The following is a 22855-nucleotide window of genomic DNA, read 5'->3' on the forward strand; positions in this document are numbered from 1 at the left end:
TATCCAACATATATAAACAGCTTATACAACTCAACATCAAAAAAACAAACACCCAATTAAAAAATGGGCAGAAGAACTGAATAGACATTTTTCCAAAAAGGAAATGCAGGTGGCCAACGGGCACATGAAAAGATGCTCAACATCACTAGTAATCAGGGAAATGCCCATCAAAACCACAATGAGATATCACCTCACACCTGTTAGAATGGCTATCATCAAAAAGAACATAAATAACAAATGTTAGTGAGGATGTGGAGAAAAGGGAACCCTAGTACACTGTTGGTGGGAATGTAAATTGGTGCAGCACTGTGGAAAACAGTATGGACGTTTCTCAAAACACTAAACATAGAACTACCATATGACCCAGCAATTCCACTCCTGGGTATATATCCGAAAGAAACAAAAACACCAGTTCAAAAAGATAAATGCACCCCAATATTTATAGTAGCATTCTTTACAATAGCCAAGATATGGAAGCAACCTAAGTGTCCATCAACAGATGAATGGATAAAGAAGATGTGGTTTATATATATATACAATGGAATACTACTCAGCCATAAAAAAGAATAAAATTTTGCTATTTGCAGCAACATGGGTGGACTTGGAGGGCATTATGCTAAGTGAAATAAGTTAGAGAAAGACAAATACTATATGATATCACTTACATGTAGAATCTAAAAAATACAACAAACTAGTGAATATAACAAAAAAGAAGCAGACTCACAGATACAGAGAACAAACTAGTGGTTACCAGTGGAGAAAGGGAAGGGGGGAGGGGCAAGAGGTAGGGGATCAAGAGGTACAAACTACTAGGTATAAAATAAGCCACAAGGATATATTGTACAACATGGAGAATATAGCCAGTATTTTATAATAACTATAAATGGAGTAGAACCTTTGAAAATTGTGAATCACTATACTGTACACCTGTAACTCATATAATATTGTACATCAACTACATTTCAATTAAAAAAGAAGGAGAGAAAAAGAAAGATTCTGGCAGGCAGGTACAGAGATCTACTTGTCTTGTGGCACCTTGCATGTAAGTTCCCTTGCTTATTAAACATGCCACCTACCAATCTGAAGAGGCCTGCCTCTTTCCACGGGCTCTCCTTGCCCTCTGTATATAGGGACCAGTTCCAGATTTCACCAGGAAGCTCCCATGGTTTCGAATCAACAGCCTGGAGAAGAATCAGCCAAGAAACTTGTTTAAACTGCAGATTCCTGAACTCTAGCCTCCAGTCCCAACCCCAGAGAGTCTAAATCAGTCTGTTTAAAAAGGACTCAGGAATTTGAATATTTGGCAATACCCAATGTGCATTTAATACAGATGACCCTCAGATCACACTTCAAAAAACCATAGCAGAGTGGACTGAGCTCTGGAGTCAGATGGATCTGTCTTTGGATCATAACTAGCTGAACAGTCTCAGGAAAGTTACTTCTCTGAGAATCAGTACCCTTATGTACAAGGACATTTGCTTGTCAGGATGTGAGGACAACAAGAATGCGTGTAGAATGCCCCAGACAGTGCCTGGAATGTAGCATGTGCTTGATAAATAGTGGCTGTCATTCCAGTTATGGTTATATAAGCCACTAACCGTAATGTTTAGAAACGGACCTCCAACATAAAGTTGAAAGGCCACACAAACTCTGAGGTCTCTGTATGATTTAACTGGTGAATCTGACCTCGTGAATGCATTTGATTGGATTTTTTTTTTTTCCTTTGGCAAGTAACAGAAATGAACTAGTATAAACAAGACAAAAGAAAATGAGCCACATTTATTATAAGGATACTGGCTGTTGTCTGGAATGCATGGATAGGAATTTAGTTGCTGAATACTTGGTAGATCTGGGAGGATGAGAGCCTGTGCTGGAGGTGCCTCCTTTTGTCTCGGCTTGTTTTTGAGAAGCTGCTTCATTCTGCCTCCTCTCTGTAGACTGCTTCCTGCTTTGAATGTGAACCTGCGGCTCAGGATGCTGTGGGAGCCAGACGCTCTTGCTGGCAGCCAGGAAGTGACAAGCATGAAGATAAAGCCAAGGAGCGGAGGGCAGAGGAGGGAAAACAGAGAGCAGGCATCCCTGGCAGCCTGGTCCAGCTGCCAAATTGGCCCTGTACTGCCTGCGCTGGACTTCCTGTGATGGGAGGCAAATAAACCCTCTCTGTTTAAGCCACCAAAAAGCGGGCTTTTCTGCTACCGTTGGCTGAGCACTCACCTTACGGGGATGGAGGTTTGGGTACTTAGAGTCTTGTCACGGTTATTCACAAATGGTACTGGGACAGTTGTATTTGCTCTCCTCTGGCCACATGTTTCAGGGAAATTGTGCCAGATTCTAACTCGATTTGCTCGTAGTGTTTGACTGGAATCTCCCCTTCTTTGGGGGGCACGTGCAGTCTGGCCTCTGTTAACTGATTCTTTGTGTGGTGTGCAGTCAGCTCCCAGAGGTGGGCCTGCTTCTCCTCCCTGTCATGACCAAGAGGCAGCACAGAACTTTCACCAACAGCAGTGTGTGTGTCCTGTCCAGGGTCTCACTTCCTGGTGGGCTTCCCGAGACCTCTGCCAAGTCTGGTTTCACTAAGGACTGATACCCCTCCAGGGGACCATTTTCACCCTGCCTGGTTAGCTTTTCTGTTTTACGTAGCCTGGGGCACTGGTTGAGCCGAGGTAACCCAGACATTGCAGAGGAGGTGTACTGGGGAGATGGCACTGGGTTTAGGTGTCCCACTGTTGTATTTATATCATTTGTTAAACACAAATTATTTCCATCCCACCTTGATGCTGGGTGTCATTTCTTGCATAGACAGTCACGTTTGCCTACTCACTGGTGTTCTTGTCACCAATTTCCCCCTTCCCAAGCCATCCTGTTTACTATAACCAGGATAGCCTTTCTGAAGGATCTGGCAGAGAAACACTCAAATTCCTGGACATGGATTGGCTCACATTATTAATAGGTAGGACTATGCCTGCCAATATGCTCCTTGGTCCTGTGTCCTGTCCCAGCTGGTGAGCTGAGCAGGAGACTGCCTTCCCTGTTTGGGCGTAGCCACCTTACTGTTTCTCTTCCTCTGAAGGCTCTGTAGGGCTGTCAGTGTCACTTGGTCCCTCCCTTGCTGGAAGAGACCTGGAAAGGCCAGCCCTGTGTTAAGCCGAAACTGTGTGCTTTAGCCCAGTTTAATAAAAATCTCTGCAGTGGAATGAGGAGCACAAGTCCAGCCCATACTAATCAAATGGGTCATGTTTCCCATTTTTTGTCTCATGGGAGTTTATCTCCATCAAGAACATCCCAGGGAAGAGAATCCAAAACAGGATTCAGGTATCCTGAGTCCTCTAGTCAAATAACAGTTACTAATACTCCAAAGCCCTTCTAAGCCTGACAGCTTATTATTATAACTAATATTACAAATTATTATTATGCCATCTTATTATTATCTTGATTCTCTCTGTCTAGAGAAGGGGTTACATATCTAAGTTTGTAGCCTTTGGAAGCCAGGCAGGTAACATGAATGAACAAAGCAGACCATGATGTGTCTCCCCGCTATCTCCTGTTCTTCTGTCTGTGATAGACACATGGGTTCAGAGAAACATTTCTCTCAACTACATGAAAAACAAGGTCAGGTTCAATGATAAATGGCAGCTGAGACTCATCTTGGTCTTGGAAAGACCGTAGGGAATTTCAGGGACTGCGGCAAACTGAAAAGTGAGTGCTCTGTGTGGGGAAGCTGACTGCTACTCATATCCAGCTGATTAAGTCCATGTGGGTATACAGGCCTACTGTCACCAGCAGTTCTATATTAAAAAAAACCTCCAGATATCAGATTTTTTTGGGGGAGGGAGAAATTCCTCAATTTTAAATATTATCTCAATGTTTTAAAAAACAAACAGTGTGTGGATCAATTAAAAATGTCTGGGAGCCACCAGATTATGCCCTTTGGCTCAGAAGAAGAAGCTTGGACTGCTTTGCTTGACACATAAACTTCTTCATGATTCTACCTGCGCCACCTCTTGCTTCATTTCCTACCTCTCTCTAGACGTTCTGTAGCCGCTCAGTGCTACATTTCGTACTTTCACCTTTTCTGGCCCCATGCTTTTCCATGTGCTGTTCCTTGGACTGTCCTTTCCTGGCTGATTAATTTTTTGTTTGTTTGTTTGTTTTTTTGTTTAGTAAGTAATTTTTTTTTCATTCTTTTTTTTTTTTAAACATCTTTATTGAAGTATAATTGCCTTACAATGGTGTGTTAGTTTCTGCTTTATAACAAAGTGAATCAGTTATACATATACATATATCCCCATATCTCCTCCCTCTTGCATCTCCCTCCCATCCTCCCTATCCCACCCCTCTAGGTGGTCACAAAGCACCGAGCTGATCTCCCTGTGCTATGCGGCTGCTTCCCACTAGCTATCTATTTTACATTTGGTAGTATATATATGTCCATGACACTCTCTCACCCTGTCACATCTCACCCCTCCCCCTCCCCATATCCTCAAGTCCATTTTCTAGTAGGTCTGTGTCTTTATTCCCGTCTTGCCACTAGGTTCTTCATGGCCTTTTTTTTTTTTTTTCCCTTAGATTCCATATATATGTGTTAGCATACTGTATTTGTTTTTCTCTTTCTGACTTACTTCACTCTGTATGACAGACTCTAACTCCATCCACCTCATTACAAATACCTCCATTTCATTTCTTTTTATGGCTGAGTAATATTCCATTGTATATATGTGCCACATCTTCTTTATCTGTTCATCTGTTGATGGACATTTAGGTTGCTTCCATGTCCTGGCTATTGTAAATAGAGGTGCAATGAACATTTTGGTACATGACTCTTTTTGAACTATGGTTTTCTCAGGGTATATGCCCAGTAGTGGGATTACTGGGTCGTATGGTAGTTCTATTTTTAGTTTTTAAGGAACCTCCATACTGTTCTCCATAGTGGCTGTATCAATTTACATTCCCACCAACAGTGCAAGAGTGTTCCCTTTCCTCCACACCCTCTCCAGCATTTCTGGCTGATTAATTTTGTAAATAGTTCATTCTTACATATCCATATCAAAATCATCTCCTGTTTCAAGTCTTTTATAACCTCCCTGCCACCTCCCAACCAGGCAGAGATACAGTGTCTCTTTTCTCTGGGTTTTTTGAGCAAAGTACACAGTCTTCTTACAGAACTTAACAGAGTCTCTTGTAATGATCAGGTGCATGCTCGTCTTCCCTGCTCATCACTGAGGCTGTGCCTACGCGTCCCCAGCACTCAGCACAGTGTCTGGCCCAGGGTCAGTGCTCAGTGACTATTGTGTGAATAGATGAATAAACAAATTCACTATGCACTACACTTATGTTAGAGTTAATTTTTCTTGCAAGATGGCTTCACATTTGTTGCAATAAAATATTTGTGTGTGTGTGACATTAGTTTTCACTTTACGGAGCCCACTTTGAATGGTGTAAAACATAATTAACTTGTCTTAGGAGTGTTTATATGTTGCTGACCTCTCAAGGTGGTACTGCTCTTTTCCAAAAGAAGTCATCTGAAGTGGTATCCTTACTCCGGAGCTAAAACATTAAAATATAATGCAATAGCTTCATGCTTTGTTAAGAGCTAATCTGATCAAGAAGGGATAAGAAAGGGAGGACGGATGATATGGGGACTTTTTTTTTTTACACCACTCTTTCCCCAGTGCTATGGCAGGATTAACAGGAGAGTTAAAACAAGGATGAATATGTATGCTGTATCCACTGACAAAGCAGTAAAAAGTAGTTAGCTGTGAAATTCCATTCGTATTTGTTTACAATTCTAAGTACACTTCCAACCCCTCCCTCTGGCCACCCATGCCACTTGACATTTTTCTCATCTGACAGCTTGGAGGTAGGAATTTTGTAAATGTCTCTCTTGGGGTTAGTGTTGAAAGAAAAGGAAAGCATGCTAAGTGCAATAGCTAAATTGTAAATTTAATCAAACCTGTAATTTAAATAAGCCCCCAATAATAATAGGCTGAAATCTTGTCAGGCTGTGTTGGGTCTGGTTTGTTTTACGTGAATTATGACAATGGAACCACAAAACATAGCCTTTTGAGTGCTTTTACCCATTAGCTTCATCAAGTAATTGCAGGCTTATAGTCATCAATAACAATGAAGCTTGACACCTTGAGAAGAAGTGAATCTTTCCCCTTACAGATCTGGCAGGAAAGAAAAGTGCCTTGATGAATGTACTGCGGACATATGAGTGTTCAGAGCCCAGAGAAAGGAAGTAAGGTGAGTGCACAATGGAGTAGCTTTGACTTGCTTACATTAAGAACACTTGTTTCATTTCTCCATGGTCCCCTTGACTTGTTCAGCATCCAATAGGATCTCAGTAGCCTCCCTGCTGGTCATCTCTGCATGAGTATTCTTCAGAAAATGCTATTTCTTGGAAGTGTAAATTAAAAAAACCCAAAAAATCTGGTGGTAAGAGTGGGAAAACAAATAGCAAGAGATGGCTTCCTAACTCCAGTTTGTTTAAACAGAGGGGAAAAAAACACAAAGCAATGAGAAAGTACAGAAGAAAAAAAATCCCATATATCTGAAACCAAGAATTTTTTCCCCCAAAATCATTTATTGTGAAAAATTTTGTGTTCTTGGTTGACCCTCACCTTGGAAAGGTCACAATTGTCTCGGGTTAGAAATATTTATTAGTATCTCTGGAATGAACAGTATGGAAATCTTTTGCTCTAAGAAAAGTTTCTGGTCAGTAAAAAGAGTCAAATGTATATCTAGATTAAATTTACATTAAAAATGTTGACTTTGGGAGATTAAATTGCCAGATACTTTTTCTCTTGTGTGAGATAAATTGTTGGGAGCTTTCTTGGTATTATTAAAATGTACATTTTTACTGTCGGTTCAGAATTTACTGAGGGAAACATAAGAATTTGAGTTACCTCTTAAAATTAGTTTAGGCTGGTTTGGAAGGGGCACATTTTGGAGAAAGGAGGTCATACTTAAAGCCATTGTAGTAGTTCTTATCTTTAGCTACACATATTCTTCAAGGCTGTGAAGGGTTATGGACGGTGGATGCATACGAGAATTCTCTGGGGAACTTTAAACTGTACTAATGCCCAGGCTTCCCCCAGATATTCAAATTTAATTTATCGTGATGGAGAAAATGGAAGGGGCATTCGAGTGTGTGTGTGTGTGTGTGTGTGTGTGTGTGTGTGTGTGTATCTGCATGTTTAACATTCCCCCAAGTGGTTCTAATGTGTTCAGAGTTGAGAACCACTGGAATCATGAAGATGGGATGACCTGCTGTTATGGATTAAATTATGTTCCCCCAAAAGATTTGTGGAAGTCCTAATTCCTGGTATTTGTGAATATGATCTTATTTGGAAATAGGGTCTTTACAGATGTAGTTAGTTTATATATATATACATATAAATTTTATATATATATTTCATTGAAGTAGATTTATAATGTTGTGTTAATTTCTGCTATATAGCAAAGTGATTCAGTTTTATATATATATATATTCTTTTTCCATTATGGTTTATTAAAGGATATTGAATGTAGTTTCCTGTGCTATACAGTAGGACCTTGTTGTTTATCCATTCAATATATGACAGTTGCATCTGCTACTCCCAAACTTCCAATCCGTCCTTCCCCCACTCCCCCTCCCTCTTGGAAACCACAAGTCTGTTCTCTATATCTGCAAGTCTGTTTCTGTTTCATAGATAAATTCATTTGTGTCATATTTTAGATTCGACACATAAGTGATATCATATAGTATTTGTCTTTCTCTTTCTGAGTTGCTTCACTTATTATAATAACCTCTAGGTCCATCCATGTTGCTGCAAATGGCCTTATTTCATTCTTTTTTATGGCTGAGTAGTATTCTATTGTATATATGTACCATATCTTCTTTTCTTTTCTTTTTTTTAACATCTTTATTGGAATATAATTGCTTTACAATGTTGTGTTAGTTTCTTCTGTATAACAAAGTGAATCAGCTATACATATACATATATCCCCATATCCCCTCCCTCTTGCGTCTCCCTCCCACCCCTCTAGGTGGACACAAAGCACCAAGCTGATCTCCCTGTACTATGCGGCTGCTTCCCACTAGCTATCTATTTTACATTTGGTAGTGTACATATGTCCATGCCACTCTCTCACTTCGTCCCAGCTTACCCTTCCCCCTCCCCATGTCCTCAAGTCCATTCTCTACATCTGTGTCTTTATTCCTGTCCTGCCCCTAGGTTCATTAGAACCTTTTTTTTTTTTAGATTCCATATATATGTGTGTTAGCATACGGTATTTGTTTTTCTCTTTCTGACTTACTTCACTCTGTATGACAGACTCTAGGTCCATCCACCTCACTACAAATAACTCAATTTCATTTCTTTTTATGGCTGAGTAATATTCCGTTGTATATATGTGCCACATCTTCTTTATCCATTCATCTGTCGATGGACACTTGGGTTGCTTCCATGTCCTGGCTACTGTAAACAGTGCTGCAATGAACATTGTGGTACATGACTCTTTTTGAATTATGGTTTTCTCAGGGTATATGCTCAGTAGTGGGATTGCTGGGTCATATGGTAGTTCTATTTTTAGTTTTTTAGGGAACCTCCATACTGTTCTCCATAGTGGCTGTATCAATTTACATTCCCACGACCACATCTTCTTTATCCATTCTGCAGATGTAATTATTACGTTAAAATGAGGTCAGACTGGATTAGGGTTGGCCCTAAATCCAATATGACTGATTTCCTTATTAGAAGAAGAGAGACACAAGGAGACAGAGACACACAGGAAAGATGATCATGTGAAGACAGAGGCACAAACTGGAGTTCTGCTGCCATAAACCAAGGAATACCAAGGATTTCCGGCCAACACCAGAAGCTAGAAGACGCAAGAAAGGATTATTCCTTGTAGCCTTTGGAGGGAAGATTTCAAACTTCTGGCCTCCTCCAGAACTGTGAGACAATACATTCCTGTCATTTTAAGACACCTAGTTTGTGGTAATTTGTTATGGTAGCCCTAGGAAACTGGTATACCTGTTGCTCTCCATCATTTAGAAGTATGGCATGAACTTGTAGGAAAGATACTGAAAGGAGATTCATCTTAATAAGATTTGTTAGATCTTTAAAGAGATTCCAGAAAGAGTTTTTGGGCTGTTGGCTATTAAAATAATGGGACCAACCATACCAGTTTTCCCAGGACTAAGGGAGTTTTGGGGACGTGGAACTTTCAGTGAGTGCAAAATTTAGGAAAGTCCCAGGAAATCCAGGACAAATTGTTCACCCCAGACAGGATGGAGGCTTGTCAAAGCAGATTGTCAGAGAGTCCTGAATGATAGTAGCTAAATCAATGTGGTTCTCTAAATTTGGACAGAACTTAAGTAAAAGCGTGTTAAAACAAATGGTTCTGAACTACTCTTGGCTTTGGCTTTTTATTGGATTTGTGTGTTGAAAGCCAAAATGTTGTTTTTAGACTTTTGAAACAGGAAGATTAGCAAATAATCAGATCTCTTTTACCCAATGAACCTGTTGTTTCCTGTCTATCATGGAAATCAGGAATCAGATATGATTTCAGGGGAAGCCTGATGATCTGAGTCTGGCCAGATGAACTTCTTTCAAGAAACAAGGTCATCTCAGAGGAAGCAGGATTTCTATTCCATGACTGAGAAGTGATGGAAGCCAGGACCCAAGGTGACTGAGAGTACCACTCAGGGAATCGTGGAGATGAGCCACTTCTTGTCAAGTCTCATCAGAGAGCCATTCTGATGCGTTTTACTGCCTTATGACAAAACTGTTATGTCACAGGAGCCAAACCACCTGGCTGAGTTCTAAGATCCACTCTCCTCATACTGAATTTGGTTATGGGATGAGTCGTGTTACACTTGTGCTTCCTAGTGTCTGTCAGTCATGACAATACTTGTAAGAATGTGCTAGGTTGGAACTATGATTCTTGAAAGAAAAAAAATCACTGTGGTGTCTGTGGAAGAAAGGCTGCATCTTTGAAATAATAGGTCATTCATTCTCTCTGATGGAAAGTGCAAACTTTTCTTTAGTTAGCAAGTATTTTCTAAAAGCAAGTACCCCATGCATTTAGGAAGAAATTCTAATTAAATATCTGGTCCAATTGGATTATTGCCAAGAGGCAAAAGGTTTGCTTTCAAGGACACTCAAATTTCAAGTGCTACCTTGGGGGAAATAGTGATATCATGCTGCATATGCAGGAGTAACTGTGGGGACCCGAATAGGACAAAATCCATCCTATTTTTAACGTTCCATATTCCATATTTTTGTTGTTCAACATGGACACTCATTGGAGAATGTCACTTTGAAGAGCTATCACAGAGCATTTCATAGGCTCTTTGTAGAGACTAATATTTTTGGTTAAAAGTACTAAATTTGGTCAGAAGTGGGCGGAGGCATTCTTGGGGACCAATATTTGTCTTCATTCTTTCTGTGACTTATCTACTCCTAGTCGTCTTCTCCTTCTCAGATAAAATCAGAATAAAAGGATTGACTCAGCCTATTTATTTTCAGGATATTCTGAAAATTGACTAATAACTATAAAGCACTTTTCAATTTAAAAACAAAAAACATTATTAATAAAGAATAGTATTATTAGCTGGCAGCATGTAACCTTAAGACACCCAGTCACTGTGCTAGAAGCTGCACTGATATTTACAATCCTGCCGGTTGTTCTCTGTTTTGTAGCATGTATTCCAGATTATGAATCTCTTCCTCACATGACAGAGGCATCTCTATCTTGGTCCTTTTTGGCCACGGTGGTTTTGGCCACAGTGGTAAATGGGGATGTACTGACTGTCAGCCTGACACCTTCATTAACATTCCGCTGACCTCTGTTTCTAAGAAAGAATACCTGGTGCTATGTCAAAAGGCTACAGAATGTTCTTCAAAGCTGTTCCTTTTTCTGGGCAAGGGATGGTGGTAGAGACAGTATTTATACCTCTGATTTTCTGATTTCCATGTCATAACCAAAGCTGCCAAAGTTACTGAGTTTTAGATTCCATTTGAACTTGGCTTTGTGCAATGCAAGAAAACCTCTCTATTTAACAACCACTGCCACAAGGTAACAGATAACTCTCAGGCAGATAATCCTCCCCTAGCACACAACTTAATAAATAAACCATGCAACCCTCTGCATACCACACTGATTTTCCTAAGAAATCCGTTCTATTCAGTCTTTTAATTTCCCCAGTGTTCACAGCCATGCTGGCATTTTCAAGAGATAAGCCCACACACTTTTTCCTTAGGAAAAAAAAAAAAAAACTTTTGACTAAAGCAAAATGTGTTCTGTGCTAAATCATTATTTTCAAGCAGTGCCTTTTGTTTTCTTGTTTTTCATATTATCAAAGGGATGAATCTTAATCCTGTGAAGAGCATGGCTACTAATCATGCCAAAACTGGATCTGCCTTAATGTGAACAACTGCTTTCTCCCCCTAACGCTGATGCCAGGCATTGAACACTGCCCAAGAGGATTTGGGGAACCCTAAGTCTCCAAAGCAGAAGTAAAGAGAAAGGCTTGTCCAAGATTACTTTAGTAACATGCAGTTACTTGTAATATTAATTTGCATAATGCCCTCCCTTTTAGCAGCGACTTCACTGCTAAAACCAAGTGGTATTATGAAAAAAAAAAAAAGTTTCCAGTTGCCTAAGCTCAGAGGCTAACACAGGAATGATGCCCTTGTAACAAAAAGCATAACATCCCTTGTTGGCAGAGCCCCTGTAGGTCTGGTCTGGGCGCTAATTCTTCTTTTGCGCATTCTTTTTACTTTCAGTGGTTGGGATTGAGTTCTTAAAACTGGTCTTGCCAATGACAACCAAAGTTACTTGCCAGAGCAGAAAGCAATAAAGAAACAAAAAATCTTCAGTTATGCATTATCTTTAGAATGGGCCTGTGGTTGGGGGCTGGCCTCTGGGCATCAGTGGAAGAAATTAGAGGAGGTGGAAATTTTCATATGAAAAAAAAAAAAGGCTCAGCAATTTCTTTTAATGTTAAACCCTATAGCTACCCTATGACTCAGCAAGTCTGCTTCTAGATATTTACTTAGGAGAAATAAAACATATGTTTACCAAAACACTTGTACAAATATGTCCAGAGCAGCTTATTTATCACAGCCTCAAACTGGAAACGACCCAAATGTCCATTACCAAGAGGGTGAAAAAACAAACTGTGATATATTCACATAATAACCAATAAAATACAGACATGGATGAACTTTGAAAACATTGAGTGAAAGAAGCCAGATACGAAATAGTACATACTGTCTGATTCCATTTACATGAAGCTCTAGAACAAGCAAGACTAATCTATGGTAATAGAAATTAGAACCAGGGTTGCCTCCGGATGGTCATGGTGGGATTCACTGGAGAGGGCATGAGGGACCTTTTTGTGGTGATGGAAATATTTTATACCTTAACCAGCATTATGGTTACATGGATATATACATGTATCAAAACTCATCAAGTATACCCTTAAAAATCTATGTGTTTTGTTATAAATATAAATCATCTCAGTTTGTAAAGAGGAAAAGAAAACAAAGAAAAAAATAGTTCAGATTTTCTCTTGTTCAAGTTCCTAATTGATTAATGTGGCAGCAGTCAGCTCATTAGCGGATCATTGCAGCGTGGAAAAAATTTTTTCTCAACCTAATGGTTTGTTTAACTGCACTCACCAGGAACTCTTAATCCATCAAAAGGATTTTAAGACCCTAATAATTAGTTTTAGCACTGTGAGAGGACACACAGACACAATACATCTTCTTGCCAGGATTGACAGATGCTATTTTGATAAGCGCAGGAACCATCAGTTCAAGTTATCAGTCATTAGACCAAGAGTTTAGATGAATAGAATCTTTTTATTTGTTGAGAGTTGATAGGCTGACAGTTGTACACACAGTTTTTCTTTCACTCTTTACTTGCCACTACTCCTATATCTAAAATTATGGAAGAGTTAGATGTGTCCCCACTATCCTGGGCATTCTGCTTCTGAAAGTCATGTCTGAAAATTCAATTGCAGGTGCTTTGGCTGGTAGGAATTACACAGGCATTTGGTCCCACCTTGAACAGTTGTCCTCTTAGAGTCATGGGAATTAAGTAAATTAGGAATTTACTTAACCAGAGATGCAAGCAAGCTCCAGTTGCATTTAATTCCAGATTTGTGAATCTAGGAGTCTCAGGAAACTAAGAGAACACTTGAAGATTCATATATGTTCTATGAGCATCAGCTCTAACAAATAAGAGCACCTTCTCTTTAGTACTTAACAGTGTTCAAATTCCCTATTTAATATTTGGCCACAGTTGTCACTGAAATAAAGTTATATATTTGGGGACTCTATTGGATGCTGGAAGATTTTCTAGGTTATTTTCTTTCTTGTTTATTTCATAAAAGCCCTTATTAATCTGTTCAGGAGTTTCATTTGGAATTGCAGGCATGAGTTGAAAGCCAGATGTAAACTAAATTACAACATATGCATAAGGGACCCCTTACAGATGGAAAGTGCATATTTCCGCTGACCTACTTCTCAGGTAACAATCGGGAGGAGTAAAATATTTATTGTAGACTATGTAATTGCCATTTTATTATTATTTTTTTAACACTTCAAATTTGTAATCAAACAGCATTGATGGGAGTGAGTAGCAGAGAAAGAGGAAGGGGAAGGAAAATTTGATCCAGAAACCAGTTCATTGAGAAACATGTAGGAAGCTTGTGGGAACTCAGATGAGCTCTCCTTGCTGGGGTAGGTGGGTAGGGCAGGGAGGAGGGAAGTGAAGACACAGGAGTCTACACTAATTGGAACACACACAAGAGCAGTTGATGGGATAAGCAGAGGCCAGTCTGCAGCCTCAGAAACACCAGCAGTGCCCTAATAATTATAAAATGGAAACATTGTGATGATTGGTTGTACAACCAACTTACAATTTCAGGTCATTCAATATTTTTAGCAGTAATTCTAGGACACTAAAAGAATTGGGATTGACATATATACACTAACTAATATGCATAAAATAGATAACTAATGAGAACCTGCTGTATAGCACCGGGAACTCCACTTCTCTATACAGTAGAAACTAACACAACATTGTAAAACACCTACACCACAATTAAAAAAAAAAAAGCTATACTTTAAAACATTTGAATAAGTAACTCCTAAAGCTTAAAACATGACATCTTATACAATAATTCACAATAGAATTAAAAGGGAGTTTATGACTTTCCTGATTGGAACTGGCTTGCATTTGGTTACATACTGACACTTGTTTTTATTACAAGCCCAGGTAAGAAATAATAAAATACCTGTTAGGAATTTTAACATTATGAAAACAAGGCAATAAAACAATTTAGTGAATTTGACAGATTTAAAAATGCATAGTTTATTTTGTTAAGATGCAAGTTATCCAAGAGTAACTCAGCATTCAACACTATAACCAGTAAGTGAGTGGGGAATGAGTTGGTATGTGTGTGTATGGGCTGAACATTTTTTTTAAGCAAAATATTTAGTGTAGCAGAAATGACTTACCAAACCTTTGAAAAACAGATAGTTCCTATCTTATTAAAGAAGTTTCTTTAAAAATAAATAAAAAGGGCTTCCCTGGTGGCACAGTGGTTAAGAATCTGCCTGCCAATGCAGGGGACACGGGTTCAAGCCCTGGTCCGGGAAGATCCCACATGCCACGGAGCAACTAAGCCCGTGCACCACAACTACTGAGCCTGCGCTCTAGAGCCCGCAAGCCACAATTACTGAGCCCAAGTGCCACATCTACTGAAGCCCGTGCGCCTAGAGCCCATGCTCCGCAACAAGAGAAGCCACAGCAATGAGAAGCCTGCGCACTGCAACGAAGAGTAGCCCCTGCTCGCCACAACTAGAGAAAGCCCGCGTGCAGCAACGAAGACCCAACACAGCCAAAAATAAAAACAAACAAATAAATAAATAAATAATTTATATATAGGAAAATGCACTAATGTGAAGTATATAGTTTGATGGATGTTTTGCATACATAAATAATTATATACATTCATCACCCCAAAAAGTTCCTTCATTTTTTTTATAGTTAAAACCTCTTTACAGTCAAAAGTTACTCCCATTCTGATTTCTATCACCATAGATTAATTTTGCCTTTACTTGAGCTTCTTAAGGATGGACTCACTCAGTTTGTGCTGCTTTGAGTCTGATTTCTTTTGCTCAATATAATGCTTTCAGAATTCATCCATATTATTGCGTCAGTGATTTTTTTCTCTTTTACTGCTATGTGTTATTTCGTTCTGCTGAAATTTGTTTATCCATTCTCTAGTTGAAAATTTAGGTTGTTTTTGCTCTGGAACTATGGGGAATGGAGCCGTTATAAACACAGTGGTTGTGAATCTTTTGGGGACATATGCACTCGTTTCCAAGTCCCACCCTAGGGATGGTGATAAAGTAGTTCTTGAGCCTTTCTTTCAAGCCTCCCCCACTCCCCATGCCCCCTTTCCCCTGCGATTCTGGTTATTGGTCAGGTTTGGGAAGTTTCACCCAAGATGGCAGGTGCCAAACATAGAATATAATTCAGGGAATCAAATTACGATCTTGAAAATCAAAAGTCCACTTAAAATTTGATTGTGCAAGCTGAGAGGCTTTATTTTATTTTAATGACAACCCTTGGGTAGCTCTTTGGCCAGTTGTTCTGAGGTGGAATTCAACTTGCCCTTTGCCCTGTATTATAGAGCCCTAATCTGGGTTCTGAGGGCTCAGTCTGCTATAAGGAGGAAGGGGGATTGTTTTGCTTCCTGCTAGGAATGGGAGTGCCCTGAGTGTTTGTTTTCTTTCCCATGCAAAACTCAGATGACCCTTCTAGCTTTGGTAAATAGTCACTGACACCCCTGACTGAGGGAGCTACAGACTCAAGCAGCTTCTGTGCCTCTTGGGGCTGCTAAGAACTCTGTGTCATATTTGTTTTCTTAAGAAGTGGCCTCCCAAGATGTGAGTCCTCAAGGCCCCTGTTTCCCCTGTCTTGTGGGTAAAACTTCAGGTTTTATCTTTATTTTCTAATGCTGTGGCTCTATCATCACCAAGACTCCTTCCAGGCCTGGGCCAGCCAGTGCTCAAAAAAAGTGCTGGGTAGCCCGATACTGCTGCCCCCAGATCAAGCCCCGTTCCAAAGAGGAACACAGCCAGCCCGGCACCTAGAGATACTTTCCAGTTGCTCTCACCTTTGGTAAAACCTCAGCTCCTTAAATAGCTTCTCTTTTGTTTTCCCTGATCAAAGAACTACTTTGTATACCTCCGACTATATTTCATTGTCACCTGCATTTTCTTGGGTTGTGGAAAACAATTCTGCCTCAATTAAGGAAATAAATAGAGATTTCTAGGTTTTTCTAATTTTCTTTTATCTACTCAGTGTTCTGAGGGATAACAATTTCTTTCATTTTGATGAAACACTGAAGTTGCTCTGAAGTTCTTTTTCCTTCCAAGTATGATTTTCAGATAAATTGATGTATTCAATTTTCTCCTGTCCAGATGGTCACATTCAAAACTGCAATGCCATTCCTCTTGGAGATAAAATAGAAGGTTTTCATAAGTGAAGTGGTTCCACTTTTATGAAGTGGTCCTTTTCAATCAGCTGAATCAGTAGCCACAGCTTGAGACCTGACTTAGGTAAAATTATAAAGTGGCTGGTGTCCACTACTTTTTGATTCAATGTGTATTTTTCCTCCTTGAAAAGCTAACTCATGCCCACAAAAGGATCTGATACTTATTAACGTTAAGCTGCAAATGTCTGTGCATCTTAACATAACAGTCTTCATGGGGCAATTTGCATTTTAACATCCATCATACCAGAAGATCAGTAGTAGAATGTTGGTTATCAGCCAGCATGAGTGTTCCTAGGGCAACAGGAGCTCTAGTCCTTAAAATGCATAACTGTTGGAACTATGAGGCCTTCTGAGGTCTACCTGCTTAGTTAGGACTCCCTAAGACATTCCAGGTGTTCTGGATTTTGAAGACTCTGAGGCATATATTCTATGAGCACCCTTTGTAGACAGAATCTAATTCGAGAGTTGGTTTGTTTTCCTTGATGTTCATTGTTCATCTCTTGCAGATGACTGCCAAATGCAATATTTTTACAGGCATGGAAGAAAACACAGTCCTAAATCTCTAATGGATCCCAGTACAGATACATTGGAAATAAGAATGAGGCTCTTGCCAGACTTGGGCTTCAGTCCTCGCTCCTTAGTTGAGGAGCTGACAGTTGTAATGGATGGTAAGAGACAAGGTAATATCCAAGGGGCCAATTCTGGTTTCATTTTGTGCTTCATTGCTCACCTTGATTCTGTGCTGCCAGAAGTGATGTGCCTCAATATCCCTCCCACATGAGGATTACATTCTGTTTGCCATTTCTATAGAACCCATCCTTTTAAGAAGATTTACGCCCCTCATTTCACATTTCAGGCCATGCTACAGAAAAGTCATTAGTGTTCCTCATTTGTGGATGGGGAATCCGAGATATTCTATTTTGGGCTCTAGTATGTTTCCCTTAACTATGTGTTTCTTTTCGAATTAGGGTACATGTACATTTTTAAAAATTATTACCATTAGTGGTTAATGTTGTATAGTACTTTAAACTTTCCAAATCATTTCTATATTGATTGTCAGTTGATCCCTCCAAATGGAAGAAATGAGTTTGCACAAGGATCATAATGTTAGAAGATGCTATCTGGCTGTTAAAAAAAATAAAACAAGGAAAGGAGAGAAAGAGAGGCTGATTGTTTCCAGAGGTAGTTAAGTATAACAAAATGAAGAGTGGGCTAGGGCTGAATATTAACAACAAGAGCTATTATAGATTGAGTGGTTTCTGTGTGCTGGGTGCAGTGTGAAGCCCCACGTAGACTTTTTCCATTCATCTTAACAACAATCCTGTGTTGAAAATCCTATCGTCCCTGTTGTATAGAGGAGGAACTTAGGCTTAGAGAAGTTAGAGAAGTCGCTCAAGGTTACACAGTTAATAAATGCTGGAGCCAGGATTGAAAGCCCAAGTTCTTAACCATCGTGCTCTACTGCTTCTTATTATTTGAATCCTGTAACAAACTCTACTTGGTCTTGCTCTATGTTTACCAAGCACAGACTAGGCTAGCTGGATTTATGAATATAACTTCCATGGGACACATATTTGTCATTACAAATTAATAAATTCCTTTTCTGATTTAATTTTTAAAAATGATAGCTTAACTTTACTGAGTGCTTAGTACGTGCCAAGCTTTGTTTTGAGCCCTTTGCGTGTATTGACTCATTTAGTCATCACGACCATCTTTGAGGATGTTACTATTACTATCTCCATTTTACACACAAGGAAATATAGCCCAGAGAGGTTCAGTACTTGGCCCAAGGTGGCACAGCCAGCAGGTAGTGGAGTTGGAGTTTGAATCTAGGTAGTCTGGCCTCAGTGTCTCAGCTCACAACCACTCTCCTATACTGGCTCTAAGCGAGTGGGTGTTACAAGCCTGGGTTATGCAAGTCCTTTTTAGAAAACAGTCTACTCGTGGTGTGATGGCACATTTGGTGTCTGAGCCTGCAAGTCCAGGAGACAAACCCTGGACCTGGAAACATTCATTGAACTAAAGAATGTCACCCTGTGAGGCTTCTTAGGAGACAGCCTGCTGGTTTCCCTGGAGATAACCCTGAACCCACAGTTGGCCATCTTTTAAAACACTCCACACATGCTCTATGGGAGATAATGAATGAAAATTATGTACTGCAGATGTGGTGCTGTAGGGCCCCAGAAGGAAGTCAGCAGCAGGAGAGGTAGAGACAGCTTCACTTGGCTGGAGGTGTCTGAGTGGAAAGGGAAGGAATGAGGCATGAGGAGAGGATGAAGCAAAGGTGAATGGGGATGGGGAGATGGGTGTGAGAGAAGGGTCATCTCTCTTAAGAACAGGGAGAACAGGTGAGCAAGTAAGGAGAGGCTGGATCACGGAGAGAGCTGAGAGTTCACAATTGATGTTGGAGATCACAAGGTGCTAATGTCAAGATGAAAGGGGCTTTCAAGGGAGATGCTCTGGTGGGAAGGTCTGGAGGTGTATTTTGGGAGAGCAGGTCATTTGCTTGAAGAGATGTTCAGTGTAAGATGTAAGTTTAGAAACTTGAGAATAGAAATTCAGGTTGAAATGATGGAACTGTCTTTACTTCATTTTATTTTCTCTTTGTCACATGGTTATGAATTTTCTGAGGTTAAACCAGTGTGGGAGAAGAAGGTCTGAAATAGAAACAGAGGTATTCTGAATGCCAAAGTAGGAAGAGCCACTTTCCCTACCTCCCTTTGGGAGGATCTCGTCGGGTCTGTGTGCCCAGTGGGTACATCAAGCCTTGCTTTTATATGACAAACAAATGTTTGTACACTAATTTAGTGTACACTAATTTAGTTCTAATGGGCCGCCAGCCCTTCACTTCTAGCTCTTCTGTATCACTCCCAGGGTTGCACTGAGAGCTGCTCATAGTGGATGGGGCATTCTCTGCCTCAGGGCTTCTGAAGGGAGACCCACGGGAAGGATCTGCTCAGTGACAGTCTGCACTTGTGCTGTGAGGGAGGGGACAATGTCATTTTGTTTTTGAAATGGGTCCCAGGAGCATAGACAGTGTGCTTAACTCTCCTCCTCTCAGTATCTGTTGCTGGATGGCTGGGATGTGAAGCCTGCCCCTCTCTCCCACTCCTTCATGTTCCTTCGGGCTTGTTGTCAGAGAATCAGGATCTTTCTGGAGAGACTATGCAGACCTGTTAGAACAGCCTTCTCCTGGTTTCACACTGTCCTTTCACCTCTCTGACTGTCCCTTTGCAGTAGATTTTTCCTGGCACCTCTATGTCTACGCATTCTAAATGCTGGCATTTATCTATCCAGGGTTCTAGCCTCAGCCATCTCCTCCCCCCTTCCCACTCACACTCTCAGTGTGAACGCCTTTAGAACCATCCCTCACCCGTGTGTCCATGGCTTCCACGGCTGTATCTCTCTCTAGTCCAGAATGCTCTTCTAAAGCATGGCGGAATAGGACTGGGGATCAGGAAAGCTGGTCCCAAAGCACCACAGGACCAGTCACCTTTGTTATTTTCAGGGTCAAAGACTGCAGCCCCAACTTCGCCTGAGCACTACAAAATAAATGGCCATGATTGTTGGTGGTGGTAGTGGGTGGGGGTGGAAGATGAGAAAATAGAGATAAATCAGTGTAAATCCATTTCCAACACTGGAAAGACAACAGCCAATGCCTGCCCTGCTCTTTGCAAAGGAGGCACATTGTGCTCAAGTGGAACATATCTGAGTGTTCTTATCAATACGTCCTTTGCTAGAAATTAGATCAGTGGGCCATCTCACTGACTCTACCCTCTCCTGTAAAAGGGCCACTGTGACACAGACCAACCAATCAACAAAATGTTAGCTCTAGAAATTCTTCAGTAAACATTTAATCTTCTTTCCTACAGCATTTGTGAACATCATTTATGAAATATAACATATATACACACATATATACACATGTATACACACACAGATATATATAATATATATAATATATATTAGCTTGATGAATTTTTACCAAATAAACATACCAATATTACTATCACTCGGGTTAAAAACTACATTATTACAACCCTATATACTTCCCCCTTGCTCTCTCCCAGTCATTACCCTTTCCCTAAAGGTAACCTATTCTGTCTTTATATAAGATTTATGTCAGTGGATTCATAGAGCTTTTAACCTTTTGTGCCTGGATTCTGTCTTTCAACATTATGGTTTTAAGATTTTTATGTGTTGTTTTGAATAGCTGTAGTTAATTCATTTTTAGTCTGAATATAACACAATTTATTTATCCTGTTTGCTGTTGAGGGACATATGTACTGTTTTCAGTTTCTGGCTATTTCACATAATGTGCCATGAGCATTTGTGCAAGTGTCTGGTGCTCACAAGCACGTATTTCTGTGAGCTGTATAACTTGAATTGGAAATGCTGGGTCAAAGGATATGCATATCTTCAGACTGAGTGGATAATGACAAACTTTTCCAAGGTGGTTGCACAGTTTGCGTCCATACCAGCAATGCTGGAGAGTTTTCATTATTCTATATCCCCACAAATACGGGCTATTGTCTGTTCTGGAACAGCAACAACAAATAGCCAATATAATGGGGTATAATGATATACCACTGTGGCTTTAAAGTGAATTTTCCTAATCACTAATGATGTTGAATAGTATTTATCATGGTCTGAGTGCGGGTTGGAAGAAGAATTTCCAGACACGAAGTATTTTAGAAAAGAGTGAGTTTCTTGAGAACAAAGAGCAGAGTTAGTGAGGGGCGCTGCAAATACAGCGGGCCGACTTCCTGATAGACCAGGGAGAGCCTGTCCTCTTTGTGGGCTAGTAGCCCACTTTTATAGCCTCAGGACAAAGAAAATTCCTGCTGGCAAGGTGGCATTAGGTCATTCTTGTCAGGATGCTACGAGGTTACTTCATGGTGATTATTTTGCCTAATAAGGAGTCGGGGGGCTGTCCGGTTTAGATTAGGAGAGCCCCTGGCAGCAGTTGCAGTGGGGGCTTGGTTAATTCTGGAACTTTTGTCCTGTGTCCTTGATACAGGGTGTCCTTGATGTAGGGCTCCACAGTATTTCATAAGTTTATCAGTTAATTGGATGTCCTCTTTTATGCCTTTTGTCAATTATTTAAAACTGGTTGCTGAATGTAAAATGGATGGCTAGTGGGAAGCTATAGCACAGGGAGATCAGCTTGATGCTTTGTGACCACCTAGCGGGGTGGGATAGGGAGGGTGGGAGGCAGACGCAAGAGGGAGGGGATATGGGGATATATGTATACATATAGCTGATTCACTTTGTTGTACAGCAGAAACTAACACAACATTGTAAAGCAATTATACTCCAATAAAGATACAAAAAAATAAATAAAACTGATTGCTGTTTTTTCTTATTGATTTACAGTGGTGCTTTATATATTTGAAATATAAGTCCTTTGTCTAATATATGGCTTGCAAACATCTTCTAATTTTCACTCCTAAAGTTGTCTTTTGATAAACAGAATAATGTAATCTTTATGATCTTTACCTCTATGCTTATTGCTTTTTGTGTTCTGTTTAAGAAAGGTTATAAAGATATGTCTTATGCTATCATCTAGGTACCTTATATTTTTACCTTCCACATTTGGATCTAATCTATCTGGAATTAACATGTGTGTGTGTGTGTGTATCCTATGTGATAGAGATTAAGATTCATTTTTTAAAATATGGATGTCTCATTCACCCAAGAAATATTTAATGTAAAGATCATCCTTTCCCATCACACTTCCAATGTCATTTTTCTTCAAGATTGCTGTGACTATTGTAGAGCCCTTGAATTTTCATATCAATTTTAGAATCACCTTGTCATTTTCCATTAAAAAATTTTAGGAGAACTTTGCATGGGATTGTATGAGATCTATAGGTCAATATGGAGGAAAATTAACATCTTTGCAACACTGAGTCTTCCATTACTTAATTAGGAAATTTCTCTCTACATCTTTGGTTTCTCTCAGTAATGCTTTTTTGCTTTCTATATTGAGTTTTGAACATCTTTCATTAGATTTATTTCTTTGTATTCATTTTCTGGATATAAGTATCATTTAAAAATAGTGTCATGTTAAAAAGTTTCATTTTCAAATTCTTTTTGAATGATATGTAAAAATACAATTTGTTTTGGTATCTCAATGATTTTGCTAAATTCACTTATTAATTCTAATAGATCACATATATTCTTTTAGATTTCTGTATTATTATGTCACCTGTGTCATCTTCTGTTCCATTTTTTATACCATTTATTTCTTTTTCTTGTTTTTTTTTTCCCCCCTTGGCTAGTTCAGGG

Source organism: Balaenoptera musculus, chromosome 13 (genome assembly GCF_009873245.2).
Source record: "Balaenoptera musculus isolate JJ_BM4_2016_0621 chromosome 13, mBalMus1.pri.v3, whole genome shotgun sequence".
NCBI classification, from domain to species: domain Eukaryota; kingdom Metazoa; phylum Chordata; class Mammalia; order Artiodactyla; family Balaenopteridae; genus Balaenoptera; species Balaenoptera musculus.